The following is a 19113-nucleotide window of genomic DNA, read 5'->3' as shown; positions in this document are numbered from 1 at the left end:
TCACGAATTAAGTGAGAATGAAGGGAATCATTCTCACTCTTCTCAAGAGGTATCGTGAGAAATGTTTTTGTCAAACCTATGAGGAGGTTCGTCAAAATTATGAAAAGGAGAATAGTTTTTTTTTTTATAAATTCAGGTACGCTTGCCGAACTTGTTTTTATGTTGCTCTTACGTCACGATGTCATAGCTTTATTAGAATTGTTTTGACAAGCGCGGTTTGTGAAAATCGGAGGTTTCGCGCACCAGCGTCAATCTGCCAGAACGAAAATTTGAAAAGTACATTTTTGACTACTGTAGGGAACGCGACGAAAGAAGAGGAATGTTGGTTTATACTACAGAAATACGAATTTAACAGTTTTATCCCATTTCTTATCGATTGATATAATTGCGCAAATACGACACGGCATAACTAATTGTAATTAACCTTAATAATGATACGGTAAATAACGCCCTTAAACTCGAAATACGGTAATGTTTAGAAATTAATATTAAAACTTGAAAATTAACGTAGAATTATTAAGGTTAATTACTATTAGTTATGCCGTGTCGTATTTGCGCAATTATATCAATCGATAAGAAATGGGATAAAACTGTTAAATTCGTATTTCTGTAGTATAAACCAACATTCCTCTTATTTCGTCGCGTTCCCTACTGTAGTCAAAAATGTACTTTTCGAATTTTCGTACTGGCAGATTGACGCTGCACACTGGTAATATTACCAAAGTCAATCTGCCAGAATTCTAAAAGTTAAAAAATATAATATTTGGTGCGGTGGAGTACCGGACGAAACCGAATTAAACCATGGTCGTAACTACGGCGTAAAAAATTAAAAACTGCTTTTAAACTTTAATAATATTACGGAAAAATTATCTAACCCACTAAAAACTTTGTTTACTATTAATAATAACCAAAAAAGCCAAAGTTATCTAAAAATATGGAGAAAAACCTAAATTACAAAGAAAACTAAAACAGATGGCGATACCAGTGCCTTATATTTTTCGATTGGGTTTTTTGAAGTTTTCTATTAATTTACTAAAATTTGACATAGGAAATGTGATTGAAATAATATTATTTTAATGAAATTAACGTCAATGATACTACAATACGTGTTTAATCAAATATGAATAGGAAAAGTGATCGAAATTAATATTATTTTAATATTATAAGGGTAATGATCAATTAATTAGGGTGGGGGTGATTATAGCAGACCGAATATTACCGTTTACCAAATATAAACATCGGAAGGAATATTAAGCAGGTTCAAACCAACGTTAAAATATCGGGATGATAGCGTTTAAGGCGGACCGCGTTCGACATTTTAATTTGGATTAAATAAATTAGGACGTGGTCAATCGGATTTAAATTAACGTCAATGATGCAACAATATGTGTTCCATCGATTGCTACAAAATTTAGAAATGCACCTCCTACAGCAGAAGGGATATTGACGTTCATACCAACGTTAAAATATCAGGATGACGGCGTTTAAGGCGGACCGCGTTCGACATTTTAATTTGGATTAATTAAATTATGTATTATATTATTTTATATATTACATTACATTACATTATACTACATTATACTACATTATATTACATTATATTACATTACATTATATCATGTGTTATGTATTATGTATGATCATAAGTCTATAATATTTTACATAAGTTTGTCACTTTGAGGCTAATAACGGAGTGACGTCATCACAAGAAGAAAATATTCCCCTAGTGAGTCGCTGTCAAAGGCTACGTGTGACGCGTTAGCAAGCGAACGAAGCCCGTAATGCAGTCTGTCTTGTGAATAGCTCTCAGTAAAACCTTTTCATGTGAATAATAGGAAGTGTCACACTTAAGTAAAATATTATACACTTATGGTATTATGTATTATGTATTTTCATTTAAGTTTTTCGCTTTGGGGCAACACCGGGTGTCCGGTGCCAGCTGTGCCGGGTTATGTGGACCGCTGTGTGCCCGTCGTTCCCCTTTACGAGCTCTTTCTGAAGGGTATGACTCTCTACCTCCGTAGGTAGGATGTCGGCTGGAGTTGCTAGAGTATCCGCTCTTAATCCCACTGCTGTGTGCGAAGTGAGGGGTTGGTCATCCCATTGTTGCACCTTCTGCTGGGTTGAGCGGCTTGTGTCGAAGGTGAGACCGTCAGCGGTAGTGTTCTCTCGCCACGTTAGCTGTTCTGTCACCTGTCCGGGCAGTGGACGCTGGCGTAGGGCAATATGATGAGGACCTCCGGTGGTACGCACTCTGTTTGCGGTACACCGGGCTACAAATCTGATACACTTGTAGCAAAAGTAGCGTTTTAGGGTCAAGTTAACCTCAAACTTCGCCTCCCCCCGCCCCAATTTCGACCCCCTTATCGAAACCGTGTATGGTCAGAAGAAATAAATAAGTGTGGCACTTTCTTATAGAAACCGTGTATGGTCAGAAGTAATAAATAAGTGTGGCACTTTCTTATCGAAGCCGTGTATGGTCAGAAGTAATAAATAAGTGTGGCACTTTCTTATCGAAGTCGTTTAGATGTGGCACAAAATAATATTATCGCCTTCTTGGCGAACCTGTATAGTTTGTATAGTTGGTCCAGAGATTTAGTCTCATTCGATAGAACTCTTTGACGCGCACGCAGTGCCGTTAATTTCCGCCCCCTCCGACCAACCCCCTTAAATAGAAAGTGACCGAAAAAAACAAGTGGGTCTCATTCGATAGAGCTCTTTGACGCGCACGCAGTGCCGTTAATTTCCGCCCCCTCCGACCAACCCCCTTAAATAGAAAGTGACCGAAAAAAACAAGTGGGTCTCATTCGATAGAGCTCTTTGACGCGCACGCAGTGCCGTTAATTTCCGCCCCCTCCGACCAACCCCCTTAAAGGGAAAGTGACCGGAAAAAAACAAGTGGGTCTCATTCGATAGAGCTCTTTGACGCGCACGCAGTGCCGTTAATTTCCGCCCCCTCCGACCAACCCCCTTAAATAGAAAGTGACCGAAAAAAACAAGTGGGTCTCATTCGATAGAGCTCTTTGACGCGCACGCAGTGCCGTTAATTTCCGCCCCCTCCGACCAACCCCCTTAAAGGGAAAGTGACCGAAAAAAAACAAGTGGGTCTCATTCGATAGAGCTCTTTGACGCGCACGCAGTGCCGTTAATTTCCGCCCCCTCCGACCAACCCCCTTAAAGGGAGGGTTATCGAAAAAAACAATTTGGTCTCATAGAACAATAAAAGTAAAAGATTGGAATCGTCTACGCTCGCGTCTACTTGAAAGAGTGAGACCAAAAAATCCAAAGCAGTCGAACTTAGGGCGTGTTGCAAAAGTTTTTTGATGTATTAAAAGTAGAGTTAAGATGCTTTTATAGTATTTTCTATGTATTTGCATATCTGAACTTGCGGTTCAATTTTGGGTACATGGACCACTTACACGCTAATGATATTAAAATGAAGTTTAAAAATATTTCCATTTGAATGAGTCCCTCTTTTTATATCCGCAAAGTACTGAACGATTCTATCTTATGGATTAAAATAGTTCTAACAATCATATCTATTAGTACAATTACAACATTTGAGAAAGACACTTTTCCCATTGTGAAAGTGGAATCCAAAATAAGAATCACTTCAATTTAAAGTTCGAAACCTATTACGCCAAACTACGACGCTGGTCAATATATTCAAGCCTATCATACTTTATTCACGGGTAGCGGAATTCATTATAGAAACACCGGGGTCGATATTTCCCGGGGCGATTATGCCCAGGGGTACGCTTTTTATGTCTTCGACATTTCAAACGACCATAGCGCGGGTGAGAGTCATTATTGGAACCCATCCAGACAGGGGCAGATGCGTTTGGAGCTTTCGTTCGCTAAAGAAGTCCCGCAAACGTTAAGCTGCGTAGTTTTCGCCGAATTTCAAGCCAGCTTTAGACAAAGATCGTAACGTTTCTATTGAAAACGTGTAATTATGCGCGGATCCGAGATTTTAGACATTTTGAGACATACGCGCAATTTTATGGGCGTATTCGCCTCGGATTGTCTACCCGATAAGATTAATAGTTTTCCAGCGTCACTAGTTGTAAATCTCGACCCCCACGATGAACCGGGCAGTCATTGGGTCGCGATTTACCTTGATAAATTAAAACGGGCTTGGTATTTTGACTCGTTGGCGCTACGGCCCATTTTGCCAGCCATTAAACTTTTTTTTAAAACAAAATTCGAGAAAAATCACGCCCACCAAGCGGCGACTTCAATCGACAACGAGCGTCATTTGCGGACATTATTGCGTGATTTATATACGTCACCGATCAAAACGTAGAAGTCACCAAAGCTTCTTTAAGGGTTTTTCACGAAGAGACGTCAAAAATGATATAATGGCCTCGAGAAAATTTAACAACCTGTTACGTCATCATAAACGGAGTATAAATTCCCGTCGCGCGACTATACCCCGTTTTATTCCTAACTAAACCCTCAGTATCGTGTCGGTGTTATGGCGAGAATGGCCGTTGTCGAATTTGACTTTCTACTAGGAAAATCCGCCTCGCGCTCCGGCGGAGAGCCCCCCGACATTGTCGTGAAGGAACTAGCTATATCAACAGTATCGACCCCTCCCGCCGTTCAAGCTTGGACTTTCGAACAACCCTATCCAGAACAACAACTTCCGAACGCCATTAAAAGACAAAACGGATGGGTGTCTAGGAACCTTCACGGTATTTGCTGGACCGCGGGGGTATCTCCCCTATTATAAACTACCCGCCTGCCTTATATCAGCTGTATCGAGTGCGGATATGATTTTTACAAAAGGAGACGTAAAGTGTAAATTTTTAGCCGATTATACTGAGACCGCCATATACGATTTGGAAACTTTTGACTGCCCCCCCCCCCCCCCGAGCTGCGACTTTTGATACGCCCCCCACCAGTGAAATGTCTATTCCGACATCAAACTCTAAACACCCGACAACCGTGTTCTTTGGAACGAAGTCTACTTTTCGCCGACTGGATTACCCAGAACCGCGCTGAAATAGACAGTCAAATACGATGTCCATTTTAATTTTTTTTTGTATCACACTATAATATTTTTTTTGACTCGTAAAAGAAAAATAATTTTTGTAATATATCATCTTATAAAATTTTTTTGTAAAAATAAATATTTTTTATTATCTTATAAATCAGACTCGTTATTTCTCATTGCTCGCGTCATTTTTTTAGATTACGTAATTAATAGTTCATTGTGTCCATTCATTCGCCCACGTTGGAAAAATATTATAAACGTATTTTAGAATTTAAAAAATATTAAGTGTCAATTTTCCAATGTAAAAATTACTTTATACGGTCACCTTTAAAAATAACAATGTATTCAATATAAAAACGTTTATTCACATTTTCTTTACAACGGTTTTAATATTATGAATTTGATTAGTTTTACAATATTCTTGAAAATAAATCAGAGCAGCCATTTCCTTTTCAGTCGGCATTTTTAATTCGGCTGGCAGGTTAGATGTAGTTGACTCGGTTGATACCATTGTGGCACCGCGCTTTTTATATGCCCCAATAAGTTCGTTAAAGCAACTGTCGGCTCTATCGTTGCCACCTGTATTATAGAAAGGCCCCTGATATTAGAGATGGCAATGAATCTATCCGATTCTTTGGAAAAAAGCTACATTAGTGGAGACCGTGGTGCCATCTATTAATGTCCAAGGAAGTTAAATACAAAATAGTAAAATTATAAAGTCGAAAGAGAGCCATTGTAGAGTATTATATTTAAACAACGTATACACTATTTAGAAGACTTTCACCTAAATTATATATCCCATGTAAAAATATTGTTTAGAATTGCTGTAATGTATGTTATTGACCAATTTACAAATGATCCAATCAACGCGAGTGGTAGCTATAACTATCGCATTTTCGGTCAAAATGTGGCTTAAGCATCTTGTTTTGATGTCGACGATAGCGACATCTGTTGAAAAAAGAGTTACTTGACATCGAGCCGACACTTGCTTTAAGATACTCGATAATTTTATCATCTGACATTTCCTCGTCCTCAGTGTAATGGAGAGATTCACTCGCATCACAATCACACGACAGATCCGAATCTTCTTTCATTGTATTACACGATAAATGAGTCATTAAATGTTGTTTGAAACCTCTCACGGACCGGTATATTTCCGAGCATAATGAAAACCGCAACGCATCTACGTAATCTTTACGATTCATGGTGTAGATTACGTCATCGTTAGTGAGTCATTTTTAAATTACGTCATTTTTATAGATTACGTCATTTTCGGGTTTAGACCCAGAAATATTATTCCGTTGCTCAAAGAGAATCGGGGTGGCTAGTCACCAGTAGCGGCGCTAAGGGTGGGCTGAAGTGGGCTTTAGCCCCGTGCATTTCAGAGAGGGGCCACTTATTTATATTAAAAGGGCCACATATTTATAATTAAGAGGCCACATATTTGCATTTATGAATTTTCTTTATCTCTAGAAATTGGATTTATTGCCAAGAAACGTTTTTCTGGACAAAAAGCGTTTTTTTCATCCGCTTAATGTACTGTAACTTTGAATGTATAAATAAAACCTTATAATTTGTATATACTCCGCTTCTCTTTTTCCAAAACACTTTTACCGATGACCGCCCCGCTATTTTACGGTACCCTTTTACAACCCTTAGGGGCCCTAAGACAGCGAAAGTGTTTGTCGGCGGAAACCCTTTGAACTATTTATTACCAACTCGAAAGACATTCACTATGACGGATAGGTTTTGACGGACCTATTTAACGGTTTATAGCTGTTTGCATAACATCGTGTCAGTCCACACCACCTGCCGAATAGCGACAGGTAAATCATCTAACCTATTGACCTAAAATGGGGGGTTACCACCTAGGTTTTATGAGGGGTTATAACATCGTAAATCATCTAACCTATTGACCTCGTAAATCAGCTAACCTTTTGACCCCGCCGAAAATGTACGCAAAATGGGGGGAATGGGGGGGAATGCTTTCCCCCAACAGGGGCCTTTTTCACCCCCGTTTCTCCTGCCCGCGGGGACCCCTATAGGTATACAAACCCACTTATCTCTCATACTAAATATCTGCTCTAAGAAAATACTAATTTAATCACCGAGATGATATAAAATCACATGGCCTGAACAGCCTTTGTATTGGTTTGCCCACCCGGGTATCCTGAGGGTGGGCGGTGGCCACTCTTTAACATAGGATGGTAAATTATATATCAAACGATAGGAAATCACATGGCCTCAACAGCTTTTAAATTGGTTTGCCCACCCGGGTACCTTGAGGGTGGGTGGTACCCACTCTTTAACTTAGGATGGCAATTTATTAATCAAACGATAAGAAATCACGTAGCCTCAACAGTTGTTGTATTAGTTTACCTACCTGCGTCTATTAAGGGTGTATGGGATTGCCCACTCGAATACACTGATATGGAACTAATATTACGGCCTGGGCCGACTTGTTTACTTTGCGACAAACTCTCATTAACTACTATACCGTCCTGACACACTTTTGGGTCTTATGCTACTTTTGCTTGTAGGGAAAATGATGGAGAGATTTTAGATGATTCAATACACGCGTAAATAGAGTGATAAGAGTCTATATTTCAGGTTTAGTCATTTATTTTTGTAAAGCCTGTAGGAGCTTAGAAAGAAGGCAGTAACAATTTTCCACATATCAATTATTCAAAAGCACCGAAGATCGAAATTTCACACGTTTAAAGGCCAAGCGCTCACTGCTCCTCGGAACGTCTCCGTCCTAGCTTCCACAAGCCTTCGCTTCGTAACGGAGACAATGCCTTGTGGAAGGCAGGACGGATACGAAACAGAGAGCCAGTGGGCACCTAGTCTAAGGCCACCACAGATCGTCCTGAAATGTATCTGATGTATTCATAGATATAAGAAATACATATAATATTCTAGATATAAGTTTTTTCGAGGGCTTAACGGGGACAGCTAGCAGACCGGGTTTTTTCAACATTAGCGACATCGTCGGTGAAATCAAAAATTATGTAATTGTCACCGTACGTCACGTGACTCTTCAGCTGGGGCTTTAGCGGCCTAGATTTGAGAAATACTTCGATTAGGGCTTTAAAAGTTTAAAATTAATTTGAAATTGAAATTACAAGTCGAAAATAAGTTCTCATGGGAAACTAATATCAAAGGCAAGTAAATTATCAATATACAGGGTCTTTTTTTTTGCTCGGAAAAGTGTTTTTTTTCAAAAACTATTTATAGTACCGATTTCAAATTTGGAAGGTCAATTCTCTATACCGGGGGACATCAGTTTGAGAAATTTGAGCGTTTTCGGTAATGTTTTTCACCAATTTTGAAAAATTATTTTTCGACCACTAGGTGCGAGATAAAAAATTTCTATTATAAAGTTGTAGGCCGTCATCGAAAACCCTTAAAAATTGTTCACTCGACGAAAAACAACTTATTTATCAGTGAAAATTCGAGCTTGAAAAATTTACAAGTTGGTGAAGCCAAATTACGATTGTTTGAAACGATAATTGAAAAGGGAACAAGTCTAATACAAACGTAGTAGAGTTTTCACACTTGAAAAAATGTACACGTTTGGTTTTTAAATGCAGATATTTTATTCACATAAATTTTTACAAAACATTTTCAATAATATCACCATTGGCTGCAACACAGGTTTGTGCGCGGACAATTAAGTTCTCAAACGCTTTCTCTACCATTTCTGGTGTGACGTCTCGGCAAGCACTGATTATTCGTCTAATGAGTTCCTCCCTAGTTTCAATGGGCGTGGCGTATACCTTTGCTTTAACGAATCCCCAGAGAAAATAATCCAGCGGTGTTAGGTCAGGTGACCTTGCTGGCCAATGCACTGGACCATTTCTCCCTATCCACCTTTCAGGAAACTCGTTGTTGAGGTGCTCAGTTACTTGCCGGGGAAAATGCGGAGGGGCGCCATCTTGCTGAAACCACAACTGACGTCTTTCAGCCAATGGAAGGTCGTCGATTGCGTCACTCAGTTCGTTCTGTAGAAAATGTAAATACCTTTGGCCGTTGAGGTTCGTCGGCAGGAAAAAGGGACCAATCAAACGGTTTCCAACAAGTCCAACCCAAACATTGACCCGTTAAAATTGAACCTGGTGATGATATTCAAAACCCCAATGTGGGTTGATGTCAGACCAAAGATGGCTGTTTTGATGATTAAAGGGCCCATCTCTAGAAAATGACGCTTCGTCGGAGAACAAAACATGGCGCAAAAATTGTCTATCTTCTTGGACAGCATTTAGTAACCAGTTGCTAAATTCATAACGTCTTTGATGGTCTCCGTCAATTAGTCCTTGGTGGAGCGTAGCTCTGTATGGGTGATAGCGATTCTTACGAAGAATTTTCCACACACGATTTGCAGAACAACCCAAATCAGCAGCGGCGTTAGCGCAACTGTGACGAGGATATGCCACAAAGTACGCGAGTACATTGTTCTCGAAGTCTAAATCCGGTTGACCCAATCCGCGAAACCTAGGTTGCAAGTTACCAAATTGATTGAAATCGTGAATTGCTCGTCTTACTGTATTTACAGATGGTGCTCCATTTGGATGTCTTTCTGCGAAGATTTCAGTCACTCTTCTAAGGTTTTGCGCTGCTTCTCCATAGTAAATGGCAACTATCTCGGTACGCTCAGCTACTGAATAACGAGGCATTGTTCGAAATATTATCAAACACTGATAATAATCTCCCAAAGTTTTCCTTTAAATACCCAATGCATGTTTAGGATTGACCTATAGCCTCGTGTTTTTTAAATCCGGTCGAAAAATAATTTTTCAAAATTGGTGAAAAACATTACCGAAAACGCTCAAATTTCTCAAACTGATGTCCCCCGGTATAGAGAATTGACCTTCCAAATTTGAAATCGGTACTATAAATAGTGTTTGAAAAAAAACACTTTTCCGAGCAAAAAAAAAAGACCCTGTATATTACCATATGTAACATAATTACTCATAAGTATGCCTCTGTATAATATTTCCATTGAAAAAAATTCAATGAGACCTTGTTTCACGCGGAACATACATTGAGTGGACCCAAAAATGCAAAAATGCTTATAATCCTTGCGCTATTGAAAAGGTTACCATGGAAATGAAATCATGTGATCGTGAGGCACGAGCTAAACTTGACATGAGCAAAGCCAGAAACGCACGAGGAATTCTCACTAACTTCCGTTTCCCATCAGTAAAGTTGATGACGCATATTTCGTCACGGAGTTGTAAGTGACGTAATTTACGTCATATCGAAAATGCTTTTATGGCATACTTATGAGTGATTATGTTACATATGATATTACGTATATGCAATAGCTTTTTGTTAATTTCAATAATTGGCCAAGGTCTAGGTGATTTATATTGAAATTTGACGAAGGCCGCTATGGACATTGTACAAAATTTACATGGAATATACCGAAATGGAATTCTGTTTGACATCAGAGTTTGTCAAATATTTGCTTAAATTTTGTATAAATTTGATTGTATGTTAGTTTTTAATTCTAATAAGTGTTTAAAAATTGTCGGATTCGGGTTAGGGATTTTTTTCTCATGTTTTTATTGTAAATACGACTTTTGGAATTGTTAAGGATTGGGTTTTTTTGTTCCCGTCCATCTTTTCTCTCTCTTTTGTATAGTATGTATCATGTATATTGTATCTTTTATCTTGTAGCGTCGTCATGTCGCGCGGGGCTTGGTCAGACGGGCGAAAACTTTTCCATTGCTCTGGGGTTTATCCCTTGTCGTCACTGTCCAAGCCCAAGTTGGGAAATGTTTCGGGGTATAAAGGGGGGTGATTTTCTTTTTGAAGAGTAGTCTAAAATAGAAAGCGAGAAGAGCTCCTTCGTGCGAGAAGGACTCCCTGGCGGAGGGAGAATAAGAAATAAAGTTTTTTTGTTTAGTTAAAATTGGTCAAGTTATTTTTAGTAGTATAAGCGTGTGCGTGCGAAGAGTCTATATGTTTCAGTCCGTGTAACTCTTCGGGTTGAAAATTAAATTTTCAATCCAAGTAATTAGTTAGCTCTCCCAGAAAAGGTCAACAGAGTTAAAACAAATTATTTACCAAAGAGCCTTTACAAACCAAAGGGGTGACTGACAAAGGAACGTCTAATGTGGAAGAAATTTCCTCAACCGCTTGGCCACCAGTGGCGGATACATGTGACTTGACGATTTGTTATTACACCCATAGCGTAAGATGTCTTTTAGCCCCCCCCCCCCCTTGAGTTGTTTCTGTATCCTCCACTGTTGGCCACTCGAACTAACTGTAGATATTTGTGCATCGCGAAATCCGTCATCAGTACCGCGAAAAGCTGTTTTTTGTTGGTTGTTTGATAACCATGCACGTCCTCGATAACATTTAGATTATCATTTACTAAATTATCATTAGTACCATAACATTTCTGCAATAAAGGTCGAAATATAATGGTGAAATTGCTTTTCTTTGGATCACGATTGGGAAACCGTTAAAAACAATAGCAGAGAATATTACTCTTCAAAATAATAACACCATTTGTTAGACAAACGTGAAAAGATTCCATCAAGAATGTATTTATTTATCCTCAGGGAGAATGAATATGTCGAGATTATTTTTAGCGTTTCTCCAATTCCACCCGTTGGGCCCCCGGTATGCTCCTCCGCTTTAATAAAATCAAATAATACTGCAATCTCATTGGTTCTTAAAAATTACGTTTTTTGACGCGTTAACGCTGCTGCGAGGACGCAAAAAATAAGACCGCCCAGACTTGTAAATAGTGTATATTTTTAAGAGAGTCCACTGGACCCGGACCCCTCCGCCCAGGGCCGGATTAACCAATAGGCCGAATAGGCCTGGGCCTAGGGCACTAAGCCTACAAGGGGCACCAAGAGGGTTCGAAAAAAATAAAAGTGCAAAACTTTAATCATTTGCTTTTCACAAAATATTTTCCGGAGTAATTTTAGTAAATGCGTGCACCCCTATGAACCAAAAACGTTTGATTGTCACATTCTCTGACGGACTGCCGTTTAGCCCCTGACGACACACTAAATCTGGCAGCAAAATGAATTTAATTCCTTCCATTTCTCAATTTTAAATTGAGGAAGTGCCTAGCTCGCTTCGCACCAAAAACGTTTGATTGTCACATTCTCTGACGGACTGCCGTCTAGCCCCTGACGACATACTAAATCTGGCAACAAAATGAATTTAATTCCTTCCATTTCTCAATTTTAAATTGAGGAAGCGCCTAGCTCACTTCGCTCGCTATTGAAAGGGGGCACCAAAATTAACTTGGGCCTAGGGCCCCATAAAGTCTTAATCCGGCCCTGCCTCCGCCGATCTATTTTTTCGACGAGTCCAGGACTCTTCCCTCTTTCTTCGCCCCCCCCCTTGTTTAAATTTATAAGTTCTTTAATATCTCTTTATTCCTCCATATTATATTCGAAAATAAATGGCACCTAACCAGGCAAAGCCTATAAATTTTTTATTGTAATTATAAAAGAGACAGTCAGTAATTGAACTACAGCATCAAAGTTTACATATTGTCATATACATGTATAATCGTGATCTGGTAAATTAAAATGCTAGTAAATATTATCACAATTAATTTAACCATTAAAGTCTTCATTCCGAACCCATAGAGCTTAAATTTTTGTTTTCTACCTTTATTCATTTTAATAAAGCAAAATTTTGGTCTTCAATGGCACTTCAATTACTGTGCCTAATGGAATACAGAGCAAGACTATTAATTATGGACTAATAATTTCCATAGTTCGTTAATCTTAGACTAACGAAGTATGGAAATTATTCCCCACACGGGCCACACCTGTTTAAGTTGAAAGAGGTTTTTCCCTGGTAGGCCCAAGTTTTCCAAATTTTTCATTGGTCATTGTAAATTTCTATAGGCCTCACAGATAAGTAGATAGGGGAGCTCTAGCTCCGTGGAGTCCGTGGGGAGTCCGACTAATATTCGGAGAGCTGAAATATTGGCGGTCAGTATACACTATACAAATGCCTCAAAGAGAAAAAAAATTCAACTTTTTATTTAATTCTCGAAATTTTCCCTCTTTTTACACAGCTAACGATATAATTTGAGGGAACCCGTGGACTCTTTACCCCCTTCTAAAGACATTTTTTTAGGAGTCCCGTGATTTTTTTCAGGGGTTTTTGACGCGTGGACTGCCGCTATTTACAAGTCTGAGACCGCCTCCTTTTTTCCTCCCACCCCCTTGGCGTGACGGGGTTAGGGCCTCAACGTGTCCGTCGATAGTCTCGACATATTCATTCTCCCTGAGTAGAAATAAATACATTCTTGATTCCATCAAAGATTAAATTATCTTTGATTCCATGATAAAAATTTAAAGCAATTTCTTCCGGTGTTTGAACTTGCGGTTTCTTTACGTAAAATACAACATTTTTTACTTAAATGCCATATTAATTGTTTAATGTTTAGTAAAAACCTCAGTAGGAATAGCGGTTTGCCCTTTACAACTTCCTTTTCACTTTCTTTAAAGTGATAGCTACAAGTGAAAACATTCTTAGATGGATACCAATTTTCGTGGTTTATAGATTGTATCCATTTCTCAAGTGGTTCAGGTTTTGATAGAGGAAACCTATGATTATGTTAATAATAAGTTTATATCTAATTACAAATAATTTGTTCTACCATAAGTCTATAATATTGTAAAAATATTATACCCTTATGGTCCTTCTTATGAAATGAAGCGTTTTTGCAATTTAATGATGTGTTCTTGCAATAACTTACTATACACAATGTTTAACCATTTTATCTCTTTAATGCGAAACGCAAAAAATGTCGCTACTTGGTTTTCAACGTATTAGGCCTAGTTCAAATTTGCCGAGTTCCTGGCAACACACAGATGGCGAAATAGCCGAAAAACTTGTTACCGTGCCCTTATCTACAGATAGATGACGCCACTTGAAAATAATGGGTCGACTGCTAGTGCTTGCTGGTGCGCCTTTCCGATTGGCTCCCCCCATCTCCGGGTATCTAGAGAATATATATTTTCTATATCTATGGATGTATTCGATTAATTTGGGGCACAAAAATCGCTTAAGGCAAGCGTCGTCTCGACGTGAAGTAGCTCTTTTTTCAAAAGATGTCGCTAGCGTCGAAATCAAAACAAGATGCTTACGCTACATTTTGACCCAAAAGGCGGGACATAAAAGTACCCCTCGCATTGATTGGCTCGTTTGTAAATATGTCAATAACCTAAATTATAGTAATTTTTAACAATATATTTAACATGGGATAAATAATTTAGGTTAAAGTCCACATCCATAGCTCGACTACCTAATTTCAATACTGGAGGCATAGGTAGTACGGCCATGGCGGCCGCCACATGGGAGATTATAAAGGGGGGGGGGGGGCGATATGGTCGTAAATGATAGTATAGTAAATCACCTTTAGCTTCTGTTAAACCTGAACATAACCGTTAGGAGATGCTGCTTTATAATACCTAGCGTTCAGTATTGGCTAAATGCTCGTAGAACTAAAAGCTAAGACCTTTACTTAGGGGTCCTATAATGGGATTCCGATTTCACGTATGGGATTGTGTGGAAGATAGAATAGTTGAATTTTAAATTTTAATGGGTCACTATCAACATAAATATTTTTCCTCCCTAGGCCTATGACACTGATATAATAGTTGAATTAGGGTTTATAGAAAAGAGTAGTAGCACTTCGTTGTGGGCGCCATGTGACGTAGCACTGTCATCACTCTATAGAATGGTTCACCAGCTAAATCATCGAACAATAGCTAGAGTTTAGAGTAGCTACTAGAAGGCGATGGCATCGGTAACTATCAAAATATTTTTTTTTTTAAACGCGGGAACGATCTTGCTTGCCTTTCCACGAAAAATGGTCACAGATTGTGAACCCTACCCCCCTCAGATTTATTTTGAAAAAGTTCTTAGGGTTCTGTTTTGCTAAAAAGCCGATTAAAAAATTTTGAGCACACGATGACTGTGATCTTACTGAATTAATGATTTATTAACGCCAAAAATAAAATAAAAATACATTTTAGAACAGGGAGTCGCCGTTACATTAAATTAAATTAAGTTAGAAGAAACAGTGGCGGCGTAAGGGGGGGGGGGCGAGGGGGGCGGTGCGCCCCGGGTACCATCGGACAAACTCGAGGGGGGGGGACTGCAAATTAGAACGATTAAACTTGAAGACGGACCCGTGAAAACTTCTGCACGGTCATGGGGGGTGTCACAAAACACTGCCACCTTCTTAAGCCGCACTGAGAAGAAACCACTTATGTACTGTGCGAAGGATGATAAAATACGCGAAAAAGTAGATTAGTCCATAAATAAAAGGGATAATATAGCTAAATCCTCAACAAATTTTAAGAAAAAAAAACTTACTAATAACTCGTACCATATGTAACATAATCACTCATAAGTATGCCATAAAAGCATTTTCGCTAATAAAACCTTGTTCACGGGATAGGACGTAAATTACGTCACTTACAACTCCGTGACGAAATACGCGTCATCAACTTACTGATTGGAAACGGAAATTAGTGAGAATTCCTCGCGCGTTTCTGGCTTTGCTCATGTCAAGTTTAGCTCGTGCCTCGCGATCACATGATTTCATTTCCATAATAACCTTTTCAATAGCGCAAGGATTATAAGAGTTTTTGCATTTTTGGGTCCGCTTAATGTATGTTCCGTGTGAAACAAAGTTTCATTGAATTTTTTCAATGGCAATGTTATACAGAGGCATACTTATGAGTAATTATGTTACATATGCTCGTACCAATAGGTCTTCGAGCAAACGAAAAGACGCGAATCTCGGATCAAATAGATCTTCGAGTAATAAACTACATAAAAACTAAATAAAATAGCCAGAAATTCCAACGGTAGCCCGGTTTCGTTCTATTTGGAACTCATCAGTACCGTGCGGGAAATCTGGCTGGCGACTAATCTACCTTTTCGCGTATTTTATCATTAAATTAAATGATAAAAGTTATACGATAAGATAAGATGTTATAAGAACACTAAAGCTGGATATTTACAATATTTACAAAGAAAAGGGAAAATTTTAAAATCGGAGACTGGCCAACTCCATTAAAACTAGTTTACAATTAGAAATTTTCGGCCAATCGTTGTCTCTAGAAGAATTTAAATCGAGCCGGGATAAAAAGTCCTCCTAGCGTGAGCTATGTGAGTCTTCAGGGCATCGACAAGCGGATAAGTTCGGACAGTCCATGACAACGTGGAAGATATCTTCCACAGAATACCCGCACAAAGGACATTCCGGATCCGACTCGAAGACATCAGTCATTCGAGACGCAGTTTGGAGAGCTCCGGTTCTGGCTTGAAAAAAGAGGTGGCTCGTCCTATCATTATTATAGGACTCAATGTTTGGCGCACCCTTTTGTTTATACCACAATAGGCTATAATGGGAAGCGACTTCCTAGGTCCAAAACTCAGTAGACCGTTGCAGTACCGCGCTGTCGACTACGTTATTCCAAGGAGGATAGGAAGGGAGGCGAAGTAGGAAGGATGAACGCGCCAGCATCCTTGTAAGAAGTTTAACGCGCGCTCGGCGGGAAAATTTCGGAAAAATGGCGGCAAGATTGCGGCCGCTACGCTACGTGTTGCCGCCATTTTCCCGCCGAGCGCGCGCTAAACTTCTTACAAGGATGCTGGTGCGTTCATCCTTCCTACTTCGCCTCCCTTCCTATCCTCCTTGGTTATTCCATTCTCTATGGTTTGAGACCTGCGCTCGGGAGACCGCTGATCCATATTTAAGGTTCAGATTGGTCGCTCGAGTAGACCATTTAGATCTTAGTCTGGTTTTACGAATATAGAAATAAATTTTGTGAACCAGACGAGAATTGTTCATGAACCTCAGTCTCCCAAAATAACGTAACTTGCTCTTCGCCTCTCTTTCTTGGAATGAGGACCACGCCATCTCCCCTTTTATCGTTGACTTCGATGTTAAAAATGTCCGCCGACCGCCATCTTCCTAGTCGCAAATTGAGCTTGGTCTAAAATCCTCAATGTTTCACTCTTATAAAAAGAACCTCATTACAATATGTTAGTGCTGGAACCGCCACCGACTTTAAAAGGGTAAGGGTCATTTTGAAGGTATCATACGAGTGAGCTCCTTTATGCTTCACTGCACCCATTAAAATGGTGGATTTGCGGCGGAGTTTCTGTTCGTGAATACCGCGATATTCCTCGGTCGAGAAGGTATTCCCTAGATATTCCACAATGTTGGGTGAAATGTGGGAATATAAGGTTCTTTTCAAGCGCGTTCGCTGGGAAGATGCTGCACTTATTCGCTCCCAATTCAAGATCAAACTATCGCGTAAGTACCGCAAATCGTAAGGAGATCTTAGAGTTCGGTGGTACTTTCCGCAGCGTTGAAGATGTCGTCCGCGAAGAAGATTCCGGGAATTTTAAAATCGATTTCTTCATATGTTGGGTGTTTCAGGTGAAAACCTTTGTCAGATAATCGAAGACGGTCTTCCAGTGGTTGTAGGTAAAGTGCAAAGAGTAACGGAGACAGAGGGCAACCTTGCTTTAAACCAACCGAACTCGGGATGAAATCAGTTTTGGGAGGACCCAAACCAGTAAAGGTAATGGACGGTTTCGTAGAGCCGCTTGATATGATGGGCGAAGTCACTAGGGATCCCTTGACGGATCATTTTCCCCAGAGTTTTTCACGACAAACTGAGTCATAAGTCTTACGAATATCGAGGAACGCCAAATACAGAGGTCTTTTCTACAAAACGAGCTATATCCATCATCTGAGTCAAGATGAAAATGTTGTTCGAGGCTCGCCGATCACGACGAAAGCCGTTCTGGAGATCTCCGAAAATGGAGTTATCGGACACAAATGTTTCAAGCCTGTTTTTTAAAATAGACATGTAAAGTTTACTGAGGCATTGGGAGAGTGCGATAGGGCGGTAGGATGAGAATTCCTCCGGGTCTTTATCATCCCCCCTTGAACACCAACTTGATCTCCGTCAAAGTCCAAGAGTGAGCGGTATGTCGTTATTGGAGAAGGCGCGGTTGAACAGTATACATAGAGCCTCTTGAGCGGTTTTCCCCAGGCCTTTTAAGATTTCATTGGTAATGTTATCCTCTCCAGCCGCTTTTCCTCGTGGAGGGGCTTTTATCGCTTGTTCTAACTCAGCCAGTGAAATCTTGTCGGTGAGTTCGTTAGGCGGACCGTTGTAAGTAATATCCTCGATTTGTCGATTCCGAAAAGTAAGATCGTCTTTGAATACTAGTTCAGTGACCAATTGTTTGATTTCTACTGGTGAGGAGACTGTGTTTCCATCTGGATCTCTAAGTTTTGTCCGTGGTTGCGAAAAGGATACATCTCGAAACATGGACCAGAAGAGTTTGCTAAAATTTCGTCCAGCATTGTTTATTTTCTCTTCGGTTGCCCTGTTAACTTCCTTTATTTTCTTAGCTACCAACCCGGAAAACCTCCCGTTTCTTCGTGAGGTAATCAAACCAAAGTCGGAGAGTTTCACCTCGATCGAGTGAAGGATCTCTCGCAGCTTGTCTGTATCGTTTGTTCGCCTGCTTTCGTTGGCTCCAGGAGAAACTGACCTCTTTATCAAACCACCCCTTCAGCGTAACTCCTTTCTTTTTTGATATAGGGGGAATTAAGTGGGCATCAGCGGAAAAAACTATACTATTCTGGAAAACGTCATAAGAAAGGTCGTTTTAGGAAATAAGTTGGTTGTCAACTTCTTTCTCAGGGTTGTTCGTCATCCACCGTGAAGTTCTTTCGTTTACAGGTGGGTTAATTCGGGGAATGTGGATCGCGGAAGTCAGGGTGATGCAGTTATGATCGCTACCTATGTTAAGTAGACCATCTTTATCAATTACCATGCTCGATAAATGATTCTCAAAAGCTTGGTTAAATAGAACGTAATCGATAGGTGAAGATAGGCCCTCGCCGACCAAGTCACTCGTCCCTCGCACTTCTCCGACAGATTTCCAATAGAAAGCTCATTCTCCAATGCAAATGTTCTCAATTTACGCCCAGTATAGTTTTCGCGGCCACTGAACTCTCTCAGAAATCACCATAGATACAGGATGGGATCGAACCGGTGGGGTTAAGCGCGTGTAAGTCTGAT

Source organism: Leiobunum rupestre, chromosome 2 (assembly GCF_980474605.1).
Source record: "Leiobunum rupestre chromosome 2, qqLeiRupe1.1.hap1, whole genome shotgun sequence".
NCBI classification, from domain to species: domain Eukaryota; kingdom Metazoa; phylum Arthropoda; class Arachnida; order Opiliones; family Sclerosomatidae; genus Leiobunum; species Leiobunum rupestre.
Note: the sequence above shows the minus strand (reverse complement) of the source record.